This window comes from Mauremys reevesii, linkage group 1 (genome assembly GCF_016161935.1).
Source record: "Mauremys reevesii isolate NIE-2019 linkage group 1, ASM1616193v1, whole genome shotgun sequence".
Classification (NCBI taxonomy): Eukaryota; Metazoa; Chordata; order Testudines; family Geoemydidae; genus Mauremys; species Mauremys reevesii.
In genome coordinates, this window is record NC_052623.1 from 18,239,403 (window position 1) to 18,266,823 (window position 27,421).

The 27,421-nt window shown below is 51.8% G+C and overlaps 1 long non-coding RNA gene across 1 annotated transcript; it reads left to right on the top strand.

The window, feature by feature from the left end:
* The first annotated feature begins 1,027 nt into the window (after nucleotides 1–1,027).
* LOC120395971 lies at nucleotides 1,028–27,421 on the top strand. The gene is made up of 3 exons (XR_005592904.1): nucleotides 1,028–1,178; nucleotides 17,712–17,791; nucleotides 27,291–27,421. It is a non-coding gene; the product is annotated as an uncharacterized LOC120395971 (long non-coding RNA).

Below are 27,421 nucleotides of genomic sequence, written 5' to 3' on the forward strand. Positions count from 1 at the left end.
TGGAGCAGGGGCCAGGAGCCAGGAACTGGAGTGAAGGGTCAGAGCCACAGTCAGGAACCAGGAATGAAGCTATAAGCCAGGAGCAAGCAGGGCTGGAGTGGACTGGAGGAGGACAGGAATACGGTTGGGAACAAGGCAGACACAGGAGCAATCACAGCTGTGGGCATGAGTGTTGAGCAGCCAGCAACCTGCCGCTGGGCATCAAAGCAGGCCTGTGGCTGCCTCAGCTAATTAGGCAGGCTGGCCAACCCAGCTGAGCTCATTAATCTGCCGACAGGCTGGGCTGGCTAGGCCTCAGGTTTGGCTGAAGGAGGCGGAGCTCACTCCTGACACAGCCGTGGTGTGAACAGCTACACTGCAAACCCTATCTGAGTTACTGTGTCCTCACTGGTGCTGCGCTCCCACGTGGCACAAGGCCTTCTGGGGCCATGTGCCTTGGGCTGCACTCAGCTACGCCGCTGATTCTTTCCCCGTGGACTGTGGGTGAACTTGTCTGTCCTCCTGGGCTTTGGAGGCCTATCTGCCCTGCAGCCGTTTAGCCTGCGGCCTCCCTGCAAAGTGAGCGGTTACCAGCCTGAGTGAAAGCGGGACCCAGGCTCTATCCCGCCCCCACAGTTTGCCCAGGTTGTTGAAAGCACCAAACTCAGGTGAGAGGGTTTTTCTTTGTGGCTGGGGGATGGGGGTAGGCGAAAACCTGGGGGAGAGCCTGGGTTAACTGTGCAATATAGACATACCTGCAGGCTTCAGCGTAGAGCCCACGAAGGAGACACTGGGACAGAGCAGGCGAGGCTGAAGGCCAAGTCAGTGCTGCCTTTGAGAGGGACTGTGCGCTGTTGGTGTTCGTTTGGAGAGCAAGGCGGTTGCATTTAGCAACTAGCAGCTCTAGCGGCTGCCATCAGAAATGGTACCACCCTGATCTCTTCTTTAGTAAATCCTGCACACAGCTCTCAAGTTCTACACGCTATTTGGCCCTTAATTGCCACTGACTTGGCAAAGCAAGAGAGCTGTGCAACGTGAAAATCAGCAACCCCTCACTCCTCTGAGACCACACGGAACCCCAGCCTTTGCGACAGACAGCAGCAGAGGCAGTGAAAGAACTAAAAGCCTCCCAGCTAATGTTTCTGGAGAGGAGCCCTGCTTCACACCAGGTTCTCAGAGGCACAGAAGCCACTGTTAAGGTCAGTGCAGAATCTTACAGACGGCCCTGACAGGGAGTTTGATTATTTTCAGATAACAAGGGAGATTTCAGGGTAGTTAATCCAGAGGAGATAAAAATTGCAGTTGTTTCTTCTGAAATCGTCTGAATGGGTTAATCCAGTGCTGGGGAAACAATTGATTGTCAAAGTCCCAGCCAGGGCTAAATGAAGGTAATTCTGGGGTGTTAAAAACGTATTAATCCCTCAAAACAGGAGGGGTAACTGCTTTCCGTGTAGCTGGTAAAATGAGAACTGGTGCATTTCAGTTATGCAGGATTATAGTTTTCATGTTTTAGTTCGAGAATTGCCTGGCTGTGAGATTGAAATAAATGCTTTGGGCGTGACCAGCTCTGCAAATCGAGGTTTTTCCTGAAACGTAATAGCTTGTTTCCAAAAGCAAATAGCCACTCGGAACAGTAAACTGTGTTTGGGCTCATCCTTTCTGCAGTTATTTTTCAGACCTCAAAAGAAGATAATCTGCAGTTCAGGATTACAAATTTGAGCCTGTTTCTCTCAATTCTGATCAAGTGGCCACCAGCCAGTGATGAGTCAGACTTCATGGGTCTCCTGCTGGCCAGCTTGTAAGAACTTCGATATATTGTCCTGTGAAATAACTCTGTGCTTGATTTAGCAGCCATGTTTACCACCTGTTGGCCTCTTGCTGTTTACTGAGGAGTCAGCGCTACATTGTGTGCATGTGGCTTTGTTCTTGTAGGGTTACTTGTGAACGGTTAGCAGCACACGTACTGCTGTTGTTTGTAGGTCTGCTCAGAACTATAGGGCTGCATGTATGCTGGCCAGTAACTGTGATTGCTCATTCAGAATCAGGGTTAGGAACATAACATAAGAACGGCCATACTGGGTCACACCAATGGTTCATCTACCCAGTATCCAGTCTTCCAACAGTGACCAATTCCAGGTGCTTCAGGGGAAATGAACAGAACAGGGCAATTATCAAGTGATCAATCCCCAGTTGTCCAGTCCCAGCTTCTGGCAGCCAGAGGCTTAGGGACACCAGGAGCCTGGGGTTGTGGCCAGTGTTCCCTCTAATTTTTCCCACACATGTGCAGAATGAAGTTTGTTATGTGATGGGGGTGGGACCGAGGGGTTCGGAATGTGGGAGGGGTCTCAAAATAACCAGAGCATGACCCAGCTCTGAATGCCCCCAATTCTAATCCTGGCGGGCGAAGGGGCAGGATGTGGATCGTGGACTCAATCTGAATTCCACAGCTGGCTCTCCTGTCACTATGTAACGTGCCAAACCACCCCTTGTCCCCTAGCTAAACACTCCCAGACTTCGCAGGTGTTCGCAGTTACAGAGCTGGCTCAGGCCCATCCCTGATCATCGCAGCCAATAGGGGACTCTCTTGAGGGAGTGCCCACAGCTCCACGTTCTACAGTGAGGTGCCCACTGCTTTTCTTGCAGAAGAAAATGATGATTAAACCACAAAAAAGCCACGATTAAGTAACATGAACACCCTAAGCCAAGCCCACGAGAACAGGGAGATTCAGAGCTAAGGCTGCAAATCCAGGCTAACGCTCCTCTGATGCCTGCTGAGATGCTGCCAAGCATACGGTCTGTGGCACCATGTGCTGTGCTCAGAACCCTGACATCCCAATCAGCCTGACAGCCTCCTCTAATGATGCCGGCTCTGCATGGAATGGAATTTCAACTTCAAGGTTGAATCTCTGAGCAGCTGATTAAGCTAGGACTGGGGCAGGCAACAGAACTCTGTGAAGGGGGAGGGGAGGACACATGCTGCTAGGAATGCACAAGGATGCAGGTGCCCACATGCACAACACTGGCATCAGCAACACACGAACCGACACGCTTACGCCCTCGTTGAGCAGGGCAGGTGCCCACATGTCCTCATTTGCAGACCCACAAATCCCTCCATCACGCGTTCAGGCTTGTGACAAGTTCAGGCTTCTCTGGGCTGTCCGTGGGCATCCTCGAGCGATGTTTAGGTGCAGGGACCATCAGGAATGCTCAGGAGGAAATTGCTTCTCCTTGCCATGCTGCAGTAAGTCACATAGGCAGCATGGCGCTTTTGTAAGAAATGCACAAGACTGGACCTGGAGTGTAATTATCTTGGGCTGTATTTTTTCCTGCTGTAATTATTGCTTTTAATCACCTCGCTGCATACAGCAGAGAACAGCTTTGAGCTGCAGGGATCTGCACAGCGGGAGGATGGGGCACTGGGATTTTTGGCTGTATTTTGCACCTTGCTAGTGGCGTTAGGATTACCTCCCTCAGGAGCTAGTTTCCCAGAGGGAAATCAAGTGGTGGATGGGCAGCTAGCAGGGGAGGGGAGAGGCAGCAATGGGGGTGGACCCTGATCATCCGAGGGCTGCCAGTCAGTTTCAGAGGCTCTTTGTCCATGTGAGTACGCCAGGCAGGCTGATTGCCACAAGCAGGTCTCATGGTGTGATCTGGTGGGTAGGACACTGGACTGGGAGTTTGGAGGCAGCTCCCGGCTGTGCCACTGACCTCGGAGACCCAGGGCCACTCACTTGCCCCTCTGTGTGTCTGTTTCCTTCCTGCCCTTGTCTGTCTAGTCTGCTTAGAATTGAAGCTCTATGTGTATGTACAGCACCCAGCACAATGGGGCTCTGATCTTGGTTTGGGCCTCTAGACCCCAAGCGATCGGACCATTGTTTGGTATGTTGCCTCCTGCCATGCCAGACGAGCCCCCGGGCTTTTGAGTGGCCACAAATTCAGGCTTCCAAGGAAGGTAGAAACCAGCAATGCACCTGGCCAGTTCTAACAAACTACGTAGGTGACAACAATTCCTTCCTGACCCCTGCAAAGATCCGCGTATGTCCTGAAGCTTGCGCGTTGATTAGCCTTGTGTCGTTCGCTTAGGCTGAGTGGTTACAAATGCCGTTACCAAGGCAGTTGCTCTCCGTGAGCTGCCTGAAAAGGTTTAATTTTGTGGCCTTTGCATGAAGACAGGTGAAGTGGTAAGGTTTGAACGTGAGCGGTTGCCGTTAACATTCAGTAGGTTCATTAAATAGTAAACAGCTGAACAATGGCAAGCTAAATAGTGCATGGAGCTTTCTGTTTTCCTTTCCTGTGTTTATAGAGGAGCCATTTAAATTATTTACTGGTGTATTTAAAATCCTTTCTTAAGTGAAACCCAGCTGGGAAGCAAAATCTTGTTTACAGGGACAACCATGCAAAAGAAACGTGTCTGTGTCTAATGAACCCATTTGTGAGCAGTTTCCTTCTGCGTCCCCAGCAGCTCATCAGCTTTCATACAGCTGGGAAGGGAAGGTTTTAAAAACTGGGTGGTTAAAGTTAGGCTGCTGGGTCAGGATTCAGCTCTTAACTAGGGGGCCTGGTTATTAAGAGGGAGTGGCAGGGCGGCCTGGTTGGGCACTGGGCTGGGAGTCAGGGATGCTGTGGTCTGTTTCCCGGCTTGTCCACTGAATGGCTTTGGGAAAGAAAGACACACTGCAGAGGAAGGATGGTCCAGTGGGTAGGGCACTAGCCTAGGGTGTGGGAGATCCTGGTTCAAGTCCCTGCTCCACCAGAGACTTCCTGTGTGACCTTGGGCAAGTCACCTAGCCTCCCTGGGCCTCAGTTCCCTGTATGTGCAATGGGGATAATAGCACTGCCCCACCTCACAGAGGTGTGAGGAAGGAAAGTACATTAAAGACTCTGAGGTGCTCGGATACTGTGGTGATGGGATTCTCAGACTTTAGAGAGATACTTAACCTCTCTGTGCTGTGACAGGAGTACTGGGCCATTTGAGCCCCCCTGCTGGAGGCCTTGTGGTCCTACCACACCCTGTCCCAGTAAAGGTGGGTCCACCAGGCCTGCCTAGAAAGGCTGCAGGGAAGCAGCCAATCAGAGCCCAGCAGGCTCAGTTAAAAGGCACTCACGGGCCTGATGAGCAGGGAAGTTGGAGAGAGACCCTGCTCAGACAGGGAACAGAGGGAGAACCCAAGAAGGTGGTGGGACTAAGAGAGAAGTGGCCCAGGGAAAGGAGCAGCAAGGGGCTGGGACCCCGAGTAGTGGGAAGCCACCAGGGAAGGGCATAAGCTCCAAGGAGGGGCTAAGACTCAGCACTAAAAGCCCGAGAAAGGGGCTAGAATAGAGACAGGGCCAAAGACCCCCCCTGAGAGGGCCAACCATTCGCTGGCCTGTGTTACCCCGGCGGGGTTCCTCCATGCATATTAACTGTGTGATGTAGCCAAAGGGCTGAGTCACTGAAGACCCACAGGACGAGGACAACAGCCGATAGGAGGCGCCGGAGTGCAGGTTCGCACCCAGCCGCCAGGAGGCGCTCGCGAGAGGTGCGTGCGCCCCATTGCTGTTACCCTTACCGCGCTTCGTCTCCCTCGCCTCGTTAGCCTGGGACAGTCAATACGCTGCCATCACATTGTATTTGTACTTCCACTTGCATTGGCCTTCATTTAAGGCTAAGATTTAGTCACAGGTATTTTTAGTTTTGTGAATTTTTGTTTATTGCCCATGACCTGTCCAGGACTTTTACTATAAACACCCCTGACTAAATCTTAGCGGCCCCCAGGGCCTCGCTGCTCTGGGGGGCCCCGGGGCCTGTGACACCAGCCGCTGTTGGGGTGGTCCCTGGGTCAGCCACACCAGCAGCTGCGGAATTTCACGGAGGTGATGGAAAATCACAGAATCTGTGACTTCCACGAGCTCCGTGACAGACTCGCAGCCGCAGCCTCTGGAAGATGTATTGGTGTTTCCAGAGGCATCATGCTAAAGACCCAGTGAGTCAGCACTGACACAGGAGTTCTACGTGTGCCAGCACCAAAGGGTTAAAAAGTAAGTTCAGTTTGCAGCTCCCTTCCCAACCTTTCCTTCTCTTCTCAGCTTATGTACCCTGAGAATCCCCCGCCCTTCTCCCTGCTCTGTGCACAGCAGTGAGGGGGGCAGTCCGTGGATTACCAGCTGTGAGATGAACAAGATGGGAAGAGGGTGGGAGCCCCTGGAAGGGACGGAGGGATTATCCCCATTTGTAAAGGAACAATGAGACCCAGACTGGTTGTGACTTACCCACGGAGCATCCTGGTTTAGGGGATAGGCAGGGAATGGAGAGTCCATTGAATAGATGGGGCTTGGCTAAGGACTTCCAGAGGGAGTGAGGTGCCTGTATCCCACTGACATTCCATGGCAGCTGGGCACCCATAGGCTGCTTAGAAATGCCAACCTTAGAGGTGCTAAGCAGCAAATGGCTTCTATTGAAGCTGAGGGAGTTACCCTGAACTTGCACCTAGATATAACTGACAGCAGAATCTGACCCACAGACGAACAGTCAGTGACCAAGCGAGGGACTGAACTGAGGAGTTCTGGGCTCCCAGTCTAGGTCTAGCAGCAGTAGGGATCCACCACCACCTCCTTGCATTGCAAAACACTGTCCGAAGCCTCTGAAAGCGCTTGTGTCTGCTGGACTTTATCTCCCCAATGTTCTACGAGTCCATAGAGCAAAGGAACAGCAGATCCGCCACCCCATGTTTTCAAAATGCACAGAAACTCAAAATTAATGAATCCATTTCCTTCAAACAGGGCTTGTCCCTTAGATCTCAGTGAGCTCTGCAAATCCAGCCCATCTTGACAAATTGGTTCATCCATTATGTATATAAAACACCTAATCAAAGCATATGTACCAAGGGCTGGGCTCCTTTTAACAAACCAAGATCAAAGGCAGCTGACTGGAGTTTGCAGAAACTTTCCAAAAGCTTGTCAACGTTCACCAAGGGGGTTTATAACAGAAATGGCAATTCAACCCCAACTGCAGCAGCTGTTCCAACTCCAACTGCAGTAAAAAGCAAACATAATATTCCAAGTCTAACAAAACTCAAGGCTGAGTCGGACTTTACAAGTGGCGTTTGCATTTGATACTACGTTCACTTGAATTATAGTTACCTGCTCTTGATTAGCATGCGGATATTGCCTTTCCTATGTACATTTCCAGAGAGGGCCTAGAAATGCCTGTAGATATTTAATCAAAACTCTGTCTAATGTCATGCATTTATGCCCTGGGTTGTATTTTCCATAGATACTCACTGAGAAAACTCATTTGCTACTTAGTTTGTCTTCTGATATTGCTAGTTGTGATGGTTTTGTGATTTAGACATTTTTCTACTAAGAATCTAGGGCCCCTATTCAGAAAAGCGCTAAACACAAGCTCAACTTTAAGAATTAACTTCAGTTATCACCTGTTATTTGTAACCCTGATAGCATCTCGGAGCCCTAGTTATGAACCAGGATTCTGTGGCGCTAGATGCTGAACAAACACAGAGACAGTCTCTGCCCCAGAGAGCAAACAGTCTAAGTTAAGCATGTGCTGAATCAGGGCTTAGATGCAGCCTTGCCAGCCTGGTGCCCCATTCTAACCGCCTGGGCTGGATTAGAACCGCTGACCTAGCAGGAGTTGAGGTTCTGTGCTGCGTTTATCAGTCCTGTGGTTGTCCTCCCGCACTTCCACTCTATTTTTCATACATTAACACTACCCCTTAGAATTCATTAAACCGCTGGACCAGTGCTGAGTGTCTGCAGTGCAAATCAGATAAAGGAAAGGAAGCGCCGGTCGTAAAAGTCAAGCAGAATAAATGGCAATGAGTGAAACTGGAGTTCATCTGATACGTGACTTAAACACGCAGACTTGAGCAACTCCTCATCCCAGAAAGCTGAGGCAGCTGCTCCATTCGCCGGCCGGAAGCGTATGCTGTTCTACCTTTTCCCGAGCCAGGAAGTTCACTCTCCCACTTTCCTTTGTCCAGCCCGTCAGTCGGAATAAATCACCACAATGTTTATAATCCAATAAAAGTGGTTTAGGGGAAGGGCCCTCGTAATAAATAAGCTCTAGTTGAAAAGGAGGCCATGGGGCCTAGTGGTGGGGGTGATTTTCCACATGTAAAGAGACAACCACGTACTTTCAGCTGTGAAGAGTTTTTACTTCAGCTGAGGGGGGGAGTGCCTCTAAATCCTGGGTTTACCAAGGTAATTACCAGATTATTCTGGGACGTCCCAGAAGCTCTCCTGCCGATATAGCGCCGTCTGCACTGGGGGGTTAGGTTGGTGTAACTATGTCGCTCAAGGAGGTGGATTTTTCACCCTGAGGGACATAATTATACCGATAGACCAGACCTCAGTGCTACGCCTTAGACCTGCCATGGGGCAGCGTCTCAGCGAAGGAGCCTGCCCTAGCAGTGAGGTTCTGCTGAAATCACCAAGCGCTGGGTCAGTGGCGGGACCTCAAGATGTTGCATTGCAGAGCACACAGTAGAGATGCAGGTGGCGGCAGAGATGCAACCGGGCAATGGCGGCGGCGTGACTGACGGTGCAGCAGCAGGCAGCGGCGGGAACAGCGGTCACTATGAGCCAGTTGCAGCGGCAGAAAGCAGCAGCTGAGGCACCGCTCGATGCCTTCCCCCTCCCCAGCCCTGAGGTGGGAGGTGAACTCGCATGAACGCACCTCTGAACTCTGGGTCTTCACTGACCAAGGGCAGCAGCTGTGAGTGGGGGGCCATGGAGGGAGAGGGGAGGGGTGTGTTAAAATGCCACTTGTTTGTCAGATTTTGACACCGCAGGAGGAGAAACTGAGGTGAAGGACAGGGCCCAGGGTGCTCTGGGGGGAGGGGGAGTTTGCTTATAATCCCATGTGTCTGAAGATGATTGTGGTTGGTGGTTGGTTCCCATGCCCTTTTAGTAAAAGTTCTCGTTTGTTATGCACAGCTTGCGAGTGGGGAAACGTGGCCTCTTAGAGGCACCCGGGGTTGTGTTACTTTCCCAGATTGCTGGGTGAGAGCTTCTGCCGGTTTTGTTCTGCAAGAGGAAGTCCTAAAGTTGAACTTGGCCCTTGCTGCTGCCGACTGCACATGGCAGAAGGGTTCCACCCATTGTGGGGAATGACCAGTCCGGTGGAGGCAGGAGCGTTTGGAGTGAGAAGTCGAGCAGAGAGACTGGCCAGGTCTACACTGCCACTTACTTCGGTATCACTTACGTCACTCAGGGCTGTGAATAAGCCACCCCACTGAGCAAGGTAAGTTACAGCGACCTAAGCACCGAAGTGCACAGGGAGAGAGCTTCCGCCGACATCGCTCCCTTCTCTCGCGGAGGTGGATCTTTCATGCCAGGAGGAGAGCGCTCTCCTGTCCGCATAGAGCGTCTTCCCCAGACGCGCTACAGTGGCAAAGCGGTGTCGGTGCAGCTGCGCCAATGTAGCGCTTCCAGTGTAGACCAGCACACTGTCAAAGCTGCTCTTTTGCTTAGAGGAGTGAGTGTTAATGACCCTTGTTTGGTTTTTCATGATAGACTCACTGAGGTACGTCTACACTGCAGGGGTTGCAGTGACACAGCTACAGATTGCTGCTGCGGGCCAATGGGGGCTGCTGGAAGCGGCGGCCAGTACGTCCCTCAGCCCACGCTGCTTCCAGCAGCCCCCATTGGCCCAGAGCAGCGACCCACGGCCAGTGGGAGCCGCAATCGGACGGACCTGCGGACGGGGCAGGTAAACACACCGGCCCGGCCTGCCAGGGGCTTTCCCTACACAAGCACTGACCCCTGTTCAAGAAACCCTGGTGTAGACACTTACTACAGCCCCAGAAGGGGGTTTTCCATTGTATTAAATCCACTGCCTTGAAAGTGAGTAGCTGGGTGGAGGGAAGAATCGGCCTAGCTGCTTCTACACTGGGGTTCGATCATCGCAGAGGGCACAAAATATTTCACTGCTCTGAGCACCGTAGCCAGGTGCACCTGTGTTTTAGGTGTAGACCCAAGCCTGAGTTACTGGGAATTTTTTAAACAGTGCACTCTTGGCTCTTGTATGAGGATTTCACACCCCTAAAAATGTCACCACAAAAACTGTCCCCGTTTATGATTTTGAAAATACAATCAGCTTAATTAGGGGATGCCTCAAAACGAGGCAGAGCATCAGTCTAATCTGCGGGAGAAAGCAGGGTGTGCATCTCACGTGCTGCACCAGCTCTGACCTCACAAAATGGCCGCAGCATCACAAAACAGCAGATTCCTAGGAACGCAAAGGTGCAGTCCCACAGGGAGCAGAATTCGAAGTTACCAGCTCTGTACATCAGTTATCCAGCGCTACTAAATAGTCAAAGTGCCAGTCACTGGTTCAAAAAGCAGTCTTGTCTCCTGCCCTGATCCACAATAAGTTAGAAGCGCAGCAGAGATCCAGTTTGGTGGAAATTCTGACTGATCGCACACGCTCCAGTAACTCCAAGATTAAAGGCAGGGGGATACTGGTTTCGAAGAGTCACCTGGTTTCAGGCCCAATAGTCTATGCAAAGGTGTAGTATTCTGTCCTTTTCATAACTAAAAGAACTGGAGCCCCTGCTGGGGAGGTGGCGTGCCGGATGACGGCATTGGCCAGGCTTTCCAAACGGCTGCTGGTTCTGGCTTGAACATGGCATAGATCCATCCAGAAGGGCCCTTCGTCTCAGGCTGCAGGTCTGTGGTGCAGTCACAGTCTCACTGCGGAGGCACCGTGTCTCTGTTCTTCTTTTCAAATCCTGATACATTGCAGGGAGAAGGGACTCAGGCTTGGGAGTGATTCCTTCTGGCTAGCTGCCACATCTGGAATTCCACCACAGAGGCAGTCGCTTCCAATCAGCCGCAAGAGGCCGGGGCCAAAGGGTTAGAGCCGGTTGCATACCGGCAGGCGTTTTGGCAGTATTCAAAGGGGAAGCTGATCCTCTTTTCTCGCCAGGAGACACGAGGGTCGTACTGCTCCAGCCAGCTGATGCAGAGAATTAGGGCGAAGTGTGGAGAATGGAGCCCGTTGAACTGTAGCTCTTCCCAATTGCCCTGGATTACGGCCTCTACGGGTACTGTTTCCTGTGTCACTGGCCTTGAGGTGACAGGGGCCACCTATTGTTTCTAGGGGAACTGATGTAGGTTTTAAACAGAGGGGGATTTGTAGTGCTCAAGTGGCTTTAGCATCTATGAGATTTATCAGCATAATTGATCAGGGCCCACTGAGGGGGAATTGGCTTGGCTCCATCCAGGGCCGGCTTTAGGCCTATTCCACCAATTCCCCTGAATTGGGCCCCGTGCCCAGTGAGAATCCCTTCCCTGGCTAGAGGCACCTTTTTAATTTTTACTCACCTGGCGGCGCTCCGGGTCTTCAGTGGCACTTCGGTGGCGGGTCCTTCGCTTGCTCTGGGTCCTCAGCGGCACTTCGACGGTGGGTCCTTCAGTGCCGCCGAAGACCTGGAGCGAGTGAAGGACCGGCTGCCGAAGTGCCACCGAAGACTCGGAGCACCGCCCGGTGAGTACAAGCCCCATGTGGTTTTTTACATGTGTTTTGTTGTTGTTGTTGTTTTGTTTTTTAGTCATCCCTGCCGGGGCCCCGTCAAAACTGTAGGAATTGGGCCCCAGACTTCCTAAAGCCGGGCCTGGCTCCATCCATGATACTGTAACTCTATTAGTACTTGGAAGCATGGGGAGGACCTGTGTGTCCTGGGTCGGGTTTCTCCAGAGGGCTGAGAGGTAGATCCTGGAGCATAGTGCCCTGGTAGTGCCCCGGCTGTCCCTCCATATGGCCTGGGGTCACTCATTTCCCAATTCCGTGCGGGTCAAAGTCTGTGATGAGTATGAAGTGAGGGCGTGCCCTGGTACCCCGCACTAAAAACATAGGTTATTGTGCCATTCCTTTTCTTCCAGGGTCCAGCACTGGTGGCCCAATCAACCTGCATCAGTTGATGGTTGGGCCCTGGGGGTTTCAGTGTGAGGTGTGTGCCCCACTTCTCCTCCGTTCCCTCAGGCACCGGCTGTCAGTGCGGAGAGAGAAGCAGTGAAAGCACCCACACAGGTCAGGGTCTCAACGCGGGCTAGCTTGTCCTTTACCTCCTCACTAAGTCCACACCAAAAATGAGGCAGTTGGGCTGCCTTGTTCCACTCAACGTCAGCCGTGAGTCGCCGGAACTGGGCCGTGTGTGAGGGAGCTGGGCCTTGCTCTTGCTGGGGCCTTGGTAGCGTGGCTTCCGCTGAGTGAGCGCAAAGAGAGTCGTAGGAAAATGCTCGTAGGAAGATGTTCCAGTCTGCTAACACCGGGCTGTCCTGCTCCAGCAGAGGGCAGGCCCAATCCAGAGCTTCTGCAGCTAGCAAACTGAAGACTAGTCCCACCCTGGCCTGGTTGGTGGGAGACACTTGAGGGCGGAGCAGGAAAAGGAGACGCGTTGGTTCAGGTTCTCCCTGACCTCCTGGCTGTTCCCATCCAAATGCTAAGGTACCAGTACGGCGGGGCCCTGTGCAGATGGCAGTGGCCCACCCCAAGCCTGGAGCATGGAATTCTCTCCCTGGGACCGTGCTAGCTGCTCGCAGAGCATCTGATTTTCTGCTAGGAGCTGTGTCACTTGGGATTGCGACAGATGGTTCTGTTTGGAGTTGTGAGACCTGCTCCTTCAGATCCCATACCCCCGGGGGTCCAGTGGGTGAGGGTGGTAGACCTGCCCCTTACATATCCCTCTTAAGGGGCTCCTGCAAAGGGGGTGAGAAGTGGGTCTGGGAAAACTGCAAGGGACTTGGGCACAGGCAGTCTTGCCTAATGGTCACAGCACTGCTGGGGTTCTCAGATCAGCGACGGGGTGGTAGGAATTGCTAGAGCCAGGCTCAATAAGCAAGAGACAGGGTCAGAGTCAGGCCGGAGTCGGAGACCAAGAGTCAAGGTGAGGTCTGGAGCCACAGCAAGCCTGAAGTCTCTGTGGTTGCTCAGACAACTTCCTGGGGCACCCTCCAGGGTTAAATAGGGTGCTTGGCCAATCAGAAGGCCGCAGGATCCCTTGGGCGGTACTTCCTGTGGCTCTGCATGGCCTCCTGCTGGCACTATGGGAACATCAGCTGGCCCAGGTTCTGCAGACCCAGGTTCTAGTTCACAGATCCTTACATCCATATCACTAATTATCAGGCTTTGTTAGCGAAATACAACTTCAGTAACTACTCCCGACAGGCGGACTTTAAGGACAAGCTTCCCCTAGAGGACAGAGCCCAATTTCAAACCTTGATTGAGGAAGGCAGACTAGTGACACAACCGTCTCTACAAGCTGTTGGGGGTACAGTGGACATGGCATCTGGAGGGCTAGCCACTAGCATAGTTAGGAGATGTGAGTCTTGGCTCTGCTCTCGGGAGGTGCAGAACACCACAGAGGATCTACCATTTGACCAGACAAACTTGGTCCGTGAGAAAAGGGATGAGTCCCTACACTTGTTGAAAGACTCGAGATCGACCTTCCGCTCCCTGGGAATTTACACCCTGGTCCCAAAGAGAAAACACCAGGGCAGGTGTACAGGGCAAGACCACCCACTTCATAACCGTTCTACCTCCAGTGCCCAGCAACAAGCAACAGACTTCAGACCTCAATTTTCAGCCCCCTCTGTTGCCACGACCTCCACCAAGTGCTACCCATCTGCTGAGAGCTATTTTTGATGCCTTGGTCGAGAACCGCTTGCATTTGATGATGCCAACCACTATTCTACTCACCAGGCCACCATTTGAACCTTTGGCCATCTGCTCTATGTCCCATCTTTCTACAAAGGTCGCATTTTTAGATGCTGTTACTTTGCCCAGAAGGTGAGCAAGATGGGAACACTCATGGCCAGCTCACCATATGCCATCTTTCACGAGGAAAAGGTCTCCCTTCGCCTTCGTCCAAAATTCTTCCCTAGGAAATTTCTGAATTCCACGTCAACCAACCGATCCATTTACTGGTTCCCTTTCCGCAACCCCATGCTTCCACTGACGAGACAGGACTTTATTCCTTGGCCGTCAGATGAGCTCTGGCGTCCTACCTGCAAAGGACCAAACCAATCGAAAAATTACCAAGATTTGTCACAATAGCAGAAAGGCCATGAGTATGAGCAGTATCTTCTCGGAGAATCTCTAAAGCAGTTGTTCCCAAACTTTTCAGCATCACGCCCCCTTTTAATTTTCAAGAACACCCCCCGCTCCTTGTCCCTAGACTGCCCCCTCCTGGGACCCCACCACCTATCCAACTCCCCCCGCTCCTTGTCCCCTGACTGCCCCCTCCTGGGACCCCACCACCTATCCAACTCCCCCTGCTCCTTGTCCCCTGACTGCCCCAACCCCTATCCACACCCCCACCCCGACAGGCCCCCCAGGACTCCCACACCTATTCACCCCCCGTTCCCTGTCTCCTCACCACCATCCCTGAACCTCCGCCTCATCCAACCACCCCCTGTCTCCTGACTGCCCCCCCGGGACCTCCTGCCCCTTATCCAACCCTTCCACTCCCCACCCCCTTACCAGGCCGCTCAGAGAGGCAGGACTGGCTTATTGGAAAGCCTGGGAGGTGGGTGGGCGCAAGCTGCGCTGCCTGTGCAGCGGCGTGGCTGCGGGGGCGGGTGGAGAAGAGGGGAAGGGCCGGGGGGGGGGGCTAGCCTCCCCAGCCAGGAGCTCTAAGGCCAGGCAACCTCACACACACACACACCCCCTTGGAGTTTCTTCACCCCCCCAGGGGGCATGCCCCCCAGTTTGGGAGCCAGTGCTCTAAAGGGATGTCCTACTGCATTATCACTTGCTACCAATTAGCGCGTATCCCTCTCCCGGAATGGGTGAGGACCCATTCTATGAGCACACACATCTCTTGTTCTCTCAGCCACACATACACAGAGCAGCTACCTGGAGGTCCAGTCACAAAACATTACATGCTTGTTCAGGACTCCACTGCATATATAGGGACTGCCATGCTTCAAGCATTTTTACTGACTACATCCTCACACCCTCCTCCAGTCTGAATACTGCTGGTCGGTCACCCATATATGGAACACATACAGACCAGCACTCGGAGAAGAAATGGAGGTTGCTTACTTGTAACTGGAAGGTCATTAAGATTTGTGGTCACTATCTGTGTTCCACTACTCTCCCTCCTTCCCCTCTGCTTTGGATCTTGTCTGATTCGCAGTAAGAGGAGGAACTGGAGCGGCATCGGCCTGCACTACGTCTTGAGCGCCACACCCAGGGCATGGGGAGAGCAGCATCCATTGGCCCGCACATGTGCTGTTGCTTACTAAGAATCTCTGGATTCAGGCACGTGGTGCACTAGCGTACCCCACATGTGGAATACAGACAGGAACCACTCATCTCGAGAACTCCCCATTTACAGGGAAGTAACCTCCGTTTTGGGTTTGCTGTTCAGATTCCATCTGTAATAGAGAGGTCTGAGCTGCAAACATAGATCTGGATGGGTGTTCTCTGTTTGGGCCTTGCTCTTTTAATTGGAGAAATCTTCAAAGGGAATTCAGTCTCACATTGGTGTGTGACTGGTGTGTATAAATCGCCAGTGCAGGCAGTCAGAATTAGATGCTCAGGAGTGGGAAACTTTCTGACCAATAATGTGAGTAGTTATTCAAGCTAAAATAAAGGCAATCAACTTCATGCTTCAGGGCATAAACTGGTTGCTGTAGGGGTCAGGAAGGAATCCAGCATCACTCTAATCTGTCTGTTGCACAACTGGCCATGGGCATTATGGGTTTTGTCATCATCTGAGGAAATGGGCACAGATCACAGCAGGAGGCATGTTACTGCAGTCATGGGCCAGGGCCCCATTGTGCTAGGCGCTGTACAAGCACAGAACGAAAAGACAGTCCCTGCCCTAAAGAGCTGCCAATCTAAGTATGAGACAAGAGGGATACAAACAGATGGCGGAGAACTAGGAACCAATGAGCCAGCATTCCTCAGCATGACAGGCAGCAGCCTTTGCCATAGCAGGAGCCTAACCATTGTCCAGGTTTATTTTGTAAGCATCAGGGTGAAGGGAGTTTTAAGGAAGGCTTTGCAGGTGGCTAAAGAGTGACCATTGGGAATATTTACAGGGAGCTCCTCCCTAGCGTGAGGGGCAGAGGGGAGAAAAGCACCAAGGTATGTGTTTGCGAAGGTAACAAGTGAGCAGTGGAAGCAGAGGTGGGCTGATGAGAGGCGAACATCCACAGCTGATGGGGAGGTTGGGGCCGACTGTGAAGGGCCTTGGAAGTGAAGACAAGGTGCTTGCGTTCGATGTGACAGAGAAAGGGGAGCCCGTGGAGGGGGCAAAGCGACAGGCGAAGGAAATGCAGCAGCAGCATTCTGAGGGGCTATGAGGGGATGGGATCACATTCCTCCAGGCCAGAGAGAAGGATGCTGTGGTAATCAAGGCGCCAAATTCAGTGTCAGCACCAGCCCTCCCCGGGAACCAGAGTCCGATTGGTTCTGACGAGGATGAATATAAAAGGGGGCTAACGTGCCGCAGTGGCTGGCGTTCAAGGGGCAGTCACTTGTCGTCAGAGTGGTGACGAAGAAGCTGCCTCTGAACAGCTGGAGTGTGGAGCAAAGTCTACAAAAATAAGCAGCTCTAAATGGGCAGAGGATGGCAGATTTGAGTGCGATTTGGCTAGGGGGGCGGGAGTTCAGCTTCCAGGGTCTCAACCAGGGCCAGGGGCAGGTTCTGATCTGATGGGGCCACAATCTCATGAGCTCGTCACACCAGACTGTGACCCCAAATGGCAGAAATCTCACCCCTCCCCCCCACCCGGCTTGTTCTTGTGGGATAGGAGCAGTCACCAGTGGTAGAGATCTGGCAAGATCAGTGGGCTTGTGAGAGACTTTGTGCCATTTTGGGGTTGTCTCCAAACTGGCCAAGAAAAATGAGCTCCCTTTCCAGGTTTTGGATCTAACCTGCAACCCAAGCCTGTGGAGGCAGGGCAGAGCTAGAGGTTCTGGAGTGGAAGGGATGGCGTTTCTCCCCTGGGGCCAGACATGAGCATGGCAAGGAAGCGACTGAATCAGGACATCGCAGGCAGGAGAGAGTGACTCACCGAGCAATGCAGGAAAACTGCCTTATCAGAGAATTATCGGCAGCTGTGCCCAGCCAGTTACCTCCAAGGCCATCCGGGGTGCTCTCACTGGCTGTGTTAGCGGGGCCTAATAACACCGCCTGGGAGAGCAAACACCAATCCCATGCGAGGAAAGGGGCAGAAGGGAACCCAAAGGAAGAAGAGAATGACCAGTGAAACATAAAAGAACCCACCATTGGGCCAGGCGTGCCAGGCAGCCATCCCCCAGCGGGGGAGGGGGTGCGAGAAAGTCAAAGCACATCATGCCCTCAGACACACAGCCCCTGAGAGCACAGCTAGCTAGAGGGGAAAAAGGCCAATCGAATGCTCTGTGGTTAAAGAACCTCCCACAACGTACTGTGCGCTAGGGGAAACTAGAGTGATGGTGAGGAAACATTTAAGCTACAAGTCCAGAAATGGAGGGTCATTTTCTCTCTTGATTAGATTCTCCTCTAATCTGTCTTGCAGCCCATCCCTGTGGTATCTGGGTGCTCTTACTCCTGTCTCAGGACCCAGAAGATCTGAAAGAAGGTGACTCAGTGGAAACAGCAAAACATCTGTAATGAACACATGGGGCGGTGCAGCAGCGTTCGCTGGGAAGTAGCGATTTACACGTCTGAAGTGCCGCACAAGCATCCATTCAGCTCTTCGCTGCTCCTTTTGGGTTTTAACCATCTTCTCCATTTCAGCTCCTGCGGGATCATCTAAAGGCTCCGGAAATAACTCTGTGGAGGCTCTGAAACCTAAGGGCCTTGAGGACCTTCACAAGGTGAGTGTGTTTCCTGCAGAGCAGCCATTTAAATGCAGCAACCCTGGGCCACTAAGCAAAAATGATCATTAGAGTGTATTGATTGTTAGAGAGTCTTTCGCAAAGTGCTTTACAAATACACTAGAGGCAGCCTGCTTTCCTGATCTGAGGACAGGGCTGGGAGCCTGGAGCTTCTGGGTCCTAAATCCCGATACTGACACATGTTTCTCCTGTGGCCTTGGGTGTCATGACCGGGGCTTGGGCGCTCAGGCCTAGTGGTCAGAGCAGTTGCGATCAGAGGCCAGGAACAGCGCTGAAGGTCAGAGTCAGAGCTAAGGGTCAGAGCCAGTGTCAGGAGTCCGAGAACAAGCCAAGAAGCAGGTCGCATCTTGTCACACAGACAACTCCTGGGCTTAAATGGGGCACTTGGACCCATCAGGGGCCACGAGGGAAGCATTCAGTCCAGCCTTCCAAGATGGTACTTCCTGGTGTTTATCTTCAGGGTCTGTGTGAAAATGCATATGATCCTCTCGCAGCTGCTGGGTAGCACGGCTGTCTGCATCCCTCAGACCCAGGTTCTAGTCCCCTCCAAACCTACATCAGGGAAATCACTTAAATTTTCCATTTCTTTGTGTAAAATGGGGATAAAATCACAGGAATGCTGATATTTACAGAGCGCTTTGGGGAAAGCACTTTATAAGTGCTAAGTAATAGTACGACGGATTCCAGCACCCACTGTCAAAATGCACCCATCTCTGGGGCGGAGCACAGTAGCCACTATAAACTTGCTAGTAAGGCTAAGACAGTGGTTTAGGGGGCAAGAAGAAAATAGACTGTGTCCGATGAAAGCGACCCAGGAATGTGGGGAGGAGGGATGGAATTATCCATATGGGTGTTTAACCCGGACACTGGAGTTATACTCACGCTTGAGAAGACCATCCTGGGTTCTTCCATGGCTCCAAATAGCTCAGGACCTTGACTTAATGTCCCATTGAAAAGACTGAACTTCCGGGACCAAATCAGAGCTTTCAAGGTTACATTTTACAGGCCAGACTGGCAGAAGTTGTCACAACCTTCAATGAAGTCTGCCCGCTGTGAATTTGACCCTATACGCTCTAGGATAAAGGTGCTCAAAACACCTTTGTTCCTTGTTTCATCATCCTTCAGGTCTTTTCTTAACACAGGATGCTACTAAAAATTGCCATGTTAGGGCCGCAGAGTGTTCTTAAAGCACCTTAGATATTCCCTGGTCTGCTTCTGAATTCAGCCCCCATCTATAGTGGCTGCCTACCAGGATTACTTCCCTTCCTCACCACAGCGCCCCCTAGTGTCTCCTCCACCCTCACAGTCCCAAATGGGTTAAAACCAGAGCAGGCCCAGAGCCCAGTTCTGTTTCCTGAAAATGAGGTTTGGACATTTGTTTCTTGTTCCACCTGGGAATGAAAATGAGACCTTGCCAATGCTTTTGTGAGATGAGAGAGAGAATCTCTGATTGTAGCCTGCTGGGGAGGGCACCAGCCTGGGATATGGGAGACCCAGTGTTTTTCGTCTTGTTCCTACATCATTGCCCTAATCTCTGTGGGTCAGAGGAGGGACTTGAACCTGGGTTAGGGCTGGTGCCCTGACCATTGAGTTAGAGAGGCGCACACACGTGCACCCGTCTCTACAACATTTTTGTCGAAACCAAGACGTTTCTGCAAAACACTTCCGCTTTCACAAAACAGCTTTTTTTGGACTGGAAAAAGTTTTGCCACAATTTTTTTTCCCATCTCTCTTAAAACCTGACCAGCCACTGGGTTCCAATGACTTTCTCCTGGCAAGGTCGAGCGGGTGTTTCTCTGCCTTGTCTGATTTGAGAAGCCCCTACCGCAGTGGCGCAAATGCACTGGCTGTTCTGATGGAATCAACTCTTTTGTCCACAGATCCCTTTACAAGGGTGGCTGTTGTATCCCCATTCTCCAGATGGGAAAACCGAGGTATTGAGAGGCAAAGTGACTTGTCCAGGGTCACAGAGGGGAGCTTATGACAGAGGTGGGAAGGGAATGCAGCGCTCCTGACTCCCGGTCTGCTGCTCTGCCGGCTGGACAACACAGGCTGCCTAACTTGATCCTTAATAACTGGCTCCAGCTCTGTTAGCCAATCCCTGCATTGTCCTGTTGTAACTGGGCTCTCCTGCGCAGTGCAGCAAGACGTGTGAGATTACACTGCCCACTGGCGTGATGCTGGCAGTCCACCGGGTCCGGCCCATCTGCCTTTCCTGAATGTTGGATAGTACCAGTCATGACCCCCGGCCTGATAAAGCTGCTTCCTTGCAGGGGCTGAACAACTGACTTGCTCAAGAGAAGATGTTATCAATGAGGAGTTGAAGGGAGTTGCTGTGGATCCTTGCCCCAGGCTACACAAGGCTCCCTCTGCCCTGTGCAGTGCATCTTGGCTACCAGCCATTTGCAGAGGAAGAATCTCAGGCTGAGTAGCATGCTGAGAGCTGCTAGGTGTGTGTGTGTGTGTGCACCCATGCCAACATGAGCACAGCAGAGATACAACCCATGGCAGCATCATGTCATGTAAAGAGAGAGCACAGTGCCTCCCTGGGCAAGGAACGCAAGGCATGGAGTTGGGCAGAGAGGACGGTGGGGTGGCCAGGTGCAGATCTGGACTGTCTGCACTGTGCCAGAGCTAGGGAATGTCTGGCTGTTCCTGTGTCCCTGCTCCCAGCTGTGTTGGGCAGTGCTGAAGTCCAGTGAACTCACCACCACCAAGCTGATAGCACGGTGTCGAAGTCCAAAGAATTACTCTCCACCATTTAATGCGTCTGGGGGCAGGGGGAGAAGGACCCTTCTCCCACTGACTGCTCTCCCGAGTCTCCCAGCCGGACGGGCTCCTTGCCGCGAGCTGGAAATGCTGCTGTGAGGTTCCTAGGAAAAGGGTTATTTTTGCCAAGCTGCACTGTTTGCCATGGAATCATTCCACGTCTCAGCCATGGAAAGGAGCGGCAGATATCGCTTCCCATTCGGGGTGGGCTGGCTGAGGGAGGAAAGCAGAGTCAAAAACAGAACAATCCATCAACGCAGGGCTGGGGAAGGATGCTGACTTGACAGCGCGGGTGTCTGACATCTTATTTATCCAGGGAACCGGTACCGTATGGGCAGCAGCGCTGCAAGCTTCCCCCACATTGCCCTCAGGGACGGCAGCGCCCAGTCAGTCCTGCCTCTCCGCTGAGGCTGCAAATTGTGATTGTGGACGCCTGTCTGCTAGGCACTGACTTGAGACGCCCCTTTATTTCACCGTACGGCCCTGGGACCGTGGGTCAGAGATTCCAAGGCCAGAAGGGACCATTGTGATCATCTGGTCTGACCGCCTGTGTAACATAGGCCAGAGAACTGCCCCAAATAATTCCTAGAGCAGATCCTATAGAAAAACACCCAGTTGTGATTTTAAAATTGTCAGCATCCGCCATGGTAAATTGTTCCAGTGGTTAATTACTCTCCGTGGTAAAAATGTACACCTTCTTTCCAGTCTGAATTTGTCTCGCTTCAGCTTCCAGCCACTGGATCACGTTAGACCTTTCCTTGCAAGATTGAAGAGCCCATTATTAAATATTTGTCCCCCATGTAGGTACTTATAGACTATAATCAAGTCCCTCATTAACCTTCATTTTGTTAAACTAAATAGATTTGAGCTCTCTGGGTCTATCACTATAAGGCAGGTTTTCTAACCCTTTAATCAATCTTGTGGCTCTTCTCTGAACCCTCTTCAATGTATCAGCATCTTTCTTGATATGTGGGCACCAGAACTGGACGTAGGATTCCAGCAGCGGGCACACCAGTGCCAACTACAGCGGCACAATAGCCTCTCTACTCCTACTTGAGATTCCTTGCTTATGCATCCCAGGAGCGCATGGGCACTTTTGGCCAAAGCGTGTCACTGGGAGCGCCTGGGGTAACTTCTGCTCACTCTCAAGCTGGCCAGATCTCAGCCAGTGACCTTATAAGGAAAAGGCCTTGCATCCCCAGTCAATCCTGTGAGCCAGGTAATCAGAGAGAGGGCTGCAAGATCGGCATTTGCTGGCTGGGCAGCTCTGTTCTATTGTTAATGGGCTTTTGGCTGCCAGAAATGATGCCACTTTATCGGGAACACGGGGAAGAGTTTTCCATTTTTCTCCTGGGACTCGTGTAAATGCCTGGTACTTCAGTTAGACTTTCCCCATTGTGCAAATATTGAGCCAAATTCATCCCTGTCAAGACTCACAGACTTTAAGGTCAGAAGGGACCATCATGATCATCTAGTCTGGTACCCTGCACTTTGCACCTCACCTGCCCACTCCTGTAATAGACCCTTAACCTCTGGCTGAGTTACTGAAGTCCTCAAATCATGGTTTAAAGACTTAAAGTTACAGAGAATTCACTGTTTACCCTAGTTTAAACCTGCAAGTGACCCGTGCCCCATGCTGCAGAGGAAGATGAAAAAAACCCAGGGTCTCTGTGTGACAAAATGGGGCTGTTCTTAATGTTTCCTCTAAATACTGTGTGGGTGCCTCAGTTTCTGGCCGACACTCTGTCTCCTGGCAACTAATGGCCCAGGCCCTTCCCCCCTTGCAAGGGGATGCTAAAGGTGTGGGAGAACAAAGAGGTCAGGTGACCTCCTGGCCCAGAAAAGGAACTCAGCAGAGAAGGAGAGGCTGGAGGGGGTGTCAGTTTGGAGCTGGCTGGGGACGGGAAGTGAGGGCAGACGGGATTGTCTGGCTTGCTGGGCTAAGGGGTCCTGTTGTCTGTACCTACAAGCTCTGTTTTTAACCGTGTTCCTGTCATCGAATAAACCTCTGTTTTACTGGCTGTCTAAAAGTCATGTCTAACTGCGAAGTGGGGGGTGCAGGACCCTCTGGCTTCCCCAGGACCCTGCCTGGGCGCACTCGCTGTGGGAAGCACACGGAGGGGCAGAGAATGCTAAATGCTCCAAGGTCAGACCCAGGAAGGTGAAACCGTGTGAGCTTCTTGCCCTGAAGACAGTCTGCTCCAAGGGAGAGGAGGCTCCCCAAAGTCCTAACTGGCTTTCTGGGGAGCGGTTCCAAAGCATCGCCCGGGCACTCCATAACACTCTGCCAATCTGACCTGGGGGGAAATTTGTTCCTGACCCCAAATATGGTGATCAGTTAGACCCTGAGCATGTGGGTAAGACCCACCAGGCAGATACCTGGGAAAGAATTCTCTGGAGTAACTCGGAGCTGTCCCCATCTAGTGTCCTGTCTCTGGCTGTTGGGGATTTTTGCTACTGGCAGTCGCCGATGGGCCACATGCCATTGCAGGCAGTCCCATCACACCATCCCCTCCATAAACTGATCAAGCTCAGTCTTGAAGCCAGTTAGGTTTTTTACCCCCACTGCTCCCGTTGGAAGGCTGTTCCAAAACTTCACTCCTCTGGTGGTTAGAAACCTTCGCCTAATTTCGAGCCTAAACTTGTTGATGGCCAGTTTATAGCCATTTTTTCTTGGGTCCACATTGGCACTTAATTTAAAGAACTCCTCTCCCTCCCTGGTATTTAACCCTCTGATGTATTTATAGAGAGCAATCTATAAATCTCAGTCTCCCTTGAACCTTCTTTTGGATAGGCTAAACAAGCTAAGGAGCTCTGAGTCTCCTCTCACAAGGTAGGTTTTTATTCCTCAGCTCATCCTATTAGCCCTTCTCTGCACCTGTTCCAAACACTGGCTTCAGATGAGATCGGTCCACATTCCTTCCTCCCCGCGGTGTAGACAATGTGTGTGTCTGATGTTAGTATACTGCATCCTTTGGAAATTATTCTCTTGCCTGTGGCTACAAAGATGAACCTGTTATTCAAGTACATGAGATAATCGAACTGACCTAAGTGCTGCTAGCTAGGAGACATTGTTCAAATGCCTCTCAGCAGGGGGACTAGATGGCTTGCGGGGATTAATAATAAGTCTTTCAAGTCCAGTCCACTGGTTCAAATCTACTTGATGCTGATAGTAATGTGAGCTTATTGCCCTCTGACAATGGAAGGGACTGGAATACGCTGGTGGCCTCAGTTCAGTTCCTGCGGGCTGTCTCAGACTCCACCACCGATGAGATGCAAAGGACTCAGCACCACTCTGATCATTGCTCACACTGGCTGTGAGTCAGAAAAGCATCCCTGCTCAGGACAAAATGTAAGCACGTGCTTAAGTCCTGTTATTAAAGTTAAGCATGTGCTTCAGTATTGTCCTGAATAGGGATAGACTTCAACATGAGCTTAAGTGCTTTCCTGAAGTGGAGCCAGTGATAGGGCACCGTTGGGGAATCTGGTTAGCTGCATTACGGTAGCAGCTAGAAGCCCCAGCCATGGACCAGCATCCCACTGCGCTAGGTGCTGTACAAATACAGAACAAACCTGGTCTTGCCACCATCCGAGCTTTACCTATTGTGTGTGTGACAGAGCCAATGCGTTACAACATGGTTGGGTATCACGGTGTTTAAAAAAAGAACAGGAGTACTTGTGGCACATTAGAGACTAACAAATTTATTTGAGCATAAGCTTTCGTGGGCTTACTTCATTGGAGGCATGAAATGGAACATACAGTGAGAAGATATTTATACATACAGAGAACATGAAAAGGTGGAAATTGCCCTACCTACTCTAAGAGGCTAATTAATTAAGATGAGCTATTATCAGCAGGAGAAAAAAAACTTTTGTAGTGATAATCAAGATGGCCCATTTCAGACAGTTGACAAAAAGGTGTGAGGATACTTAACATGGGGAAATAGATTCAATTTGTGTAGTTGAATCTTTTCATGTTCTCTGTATGTATATATATATATATATATCTTCTCACTGTATGTTCCATTCCATGCATCCGATGAAGTGGGCTGTAGCCCACGAAAGCTTATGCTCAAATAAATGTTAGTCTCTAAGGTGCCACAAGTACTCCTGTTCTTTTTGCAGATAAAGGCTAACACGGCTGCTACTCTGAAACAGTGTTTAAAGACGCTGAGCAACGGGCTCTGATTTTCCTTGACACTGGCTTGTCCAACCAGCCCATGCTTCAGCTCAAATCATTTTGGGCCAGATTTTGGAATCCTTAACCTGAGTTAGCACCTTTGTCTGTGAGTAGCCCCGTTGAAATCAATGAGCCTACTCATGGAACAAAGAGCTGCACAACATAAGGCTGTCAGAACCTGGCCTTTAATAAGGGCTTGGAAAATTAGATGTTTTGGTCCAACTCTCTACCATAAAAGATACATATTTAAATGCCACTAAAATCAATTTGATCAATTTTACTGAAATTCCATTGCAGCATTTTTTCTTTAAACTCCTGAAAATGATAAGTAGGAGTAAAAACTGGGCCCATGTTACAACCTTAACAATGGAGAAATTATTGATTTGGTGTAACAGAGGCTGGATTTGGTGTAACAGATCCTGGTAGGGAAGCATCTGGCGGGATGTTAAGGCAACCATTTGCATCAATGCTATGGGACTAATTATTATTTGCAGCACCTAAAGGCCTCACTGGGGTGGGTGCTGCACATAAACATAGCCCCTGCCCCAAGAGCTTATCATCTGAATACACAGGAGGTGCTGAGCAGAAGGACTGTCTGCCCCATTTTCAGGGCCGCCCAGAGGGTTCAGGGGGTCTGGGGTCTTTGACGGCGGGGGTCGCCGAATTGCTGCCAAAGACCCGGCACTTTGGTGGTGGGTCCCGGAGCAGAAGGACCCCCCCACCGCTGAATTGCCGCTGAAGACCTGGAGCAAAAGGAGCTCCGGGGGCCCGGGCCCCGCAAGAGTTTTCCAGGGCCCCCGAAGCGAGTGAAGGACCCTGCTCCAGCGGCCCCGAAAAACTCTCGTGGGGGCCCCTGCAGGGGCTGGGGCAAATTGCCCCTCTTGTCCCCTCCCCAGGCGGCCCTACCCTGCCCATTTTATGGATGTGGAACTGACGCATGAAAGGACTTGGTTGAGTCAGTGGCAGAGTTGGAAATTGAACGTGGATCTCCTGAGTCCCAACTCAGCGCTTTAACCACAAGGCCAGCCAGCCTTCCTCTTTGAGAGGGGCTCTGCTTCCTGGTAGCCTGAGCAAGATGGTGTTCTGCTGTCCCGGGGAGGGCTGTTCAATGGGAGAGAAGGGGAGAGTTCCTCAGACGGAAAGGGGGAGATTTGTGTTAACGATCCTTCCGCTGGTCAGCGCTTCCTTCCCCACTTTCCAGCGAGCAGCAGCGGCCAGTGAAGTCAGTGGCAGCTTTGCCTACAACAGGAGCAGGCTCAGGCCTAGAACTTCAACTTCCCTTGGGATGTCTGGTTTGCTTGCTGCCCGCTGCCATGTCCCCCTCAGGGCCTGTGACTTTCCTGGCAGGGGGCTCTCCGCCAGGCCAGCCTGGGTGCCAAAACACCGCTGGAGAAGTATATTGGTTCCTCTCCCATCCTCCTTTCACTGCTGGAATCCAAAGCTTGGCCTGGCCAGGACTCCGCCTGTCGACAAAGAACCAGCTTCTCATTCAGCAGGCAGGGAGTGCCCTCTTGTGGCTGTGTGGTGCAAGGACAGCCACAGGGGCTGTAGCATTGGCTCTGTTTCATGCCTCACCAGCCCTACAAGGAGAATTATTGCCCTTAGACAACGCTGGCACCTATCACTAGAGAGACGGGGAGGGGAGCCCTTAACTGTCCCCCTGCAATGCTGAAGATCTGGTAGAGACCTTCTCCTCTTGCCACTGGGGGGGAAGATGCAGCTAACTCTGCCGCTGGGCATGTGTGATCCAGATCTCCCACTGGATGGGCTCAGCCCAATGCAGGTGCCCATATCACAGAACTCACCACTCCCACTGGCACTAGCTAGCCCCCACCCCCTGGCTGCTTCAGCAAAGGCTGGGGGCTGCGTGGGTCCTTACTGAGCTGGGATGAGACACAATGATGGGTGCTAGGGAGGCAGCATGCACAGCTGGTACCTGAGAGCTTCACCCTTGGGGGCTCGCATCCATTCAGGAGTCCTAGCTTCACTCTGGGGAGGCAGGGAAAGCGACTTCCACGTAACTGCTCATCAGAGTGTGCTGCAGCGTTCCCACTTCTCAGCCTGGGCTTCCTGGACAAAGACAGGTTGGACCTTTCCAGGATCTGAACTTTCAGCCCTCTGGGGCACTGGCGAAGTGGGCAGGAGCACAAAATCCCCCTTCCCCATGTCCCATTCCAACCGCCACCCCATAGGCTGCCTTGGTCAGTTCCACAGCGAGTGAGCAGCTCCCATCTGTGCCAACTGCACACACCTACCAATGGGAGCAGGGGGTCTCTGAGCATCCACCAATGGGGGCAGGGAGCCCCTGAGAACTCACTGCATGACATGACCATCTCCAGAATGGAAATAACCTACTGCCTGAGACCTTCATGCTCTAGCAGCGATGGGTGGGTAAGCAAGCAGCATTAGCTGCCAGGTTCCAGCCAGCTCTATGGTGACATTTTATACAAACTTTTTAATAAGCTAATCTGCATATAGGCATATGCTTGGGTGGCTTTAGTGCTGGATGTGCTCTCTGCTCATCTACAGAGCAAGTTTCTACCAACGCTGGCCTGGCAACATGCCCCATGAAGTTCCTGTAGGGTTGACAGGTTGGTTGGTCTGTGTGCCCCCAGAAGTTCCTGGTGCCTCCGCTGTGGCTGCCAATCAGCATGAAGCAT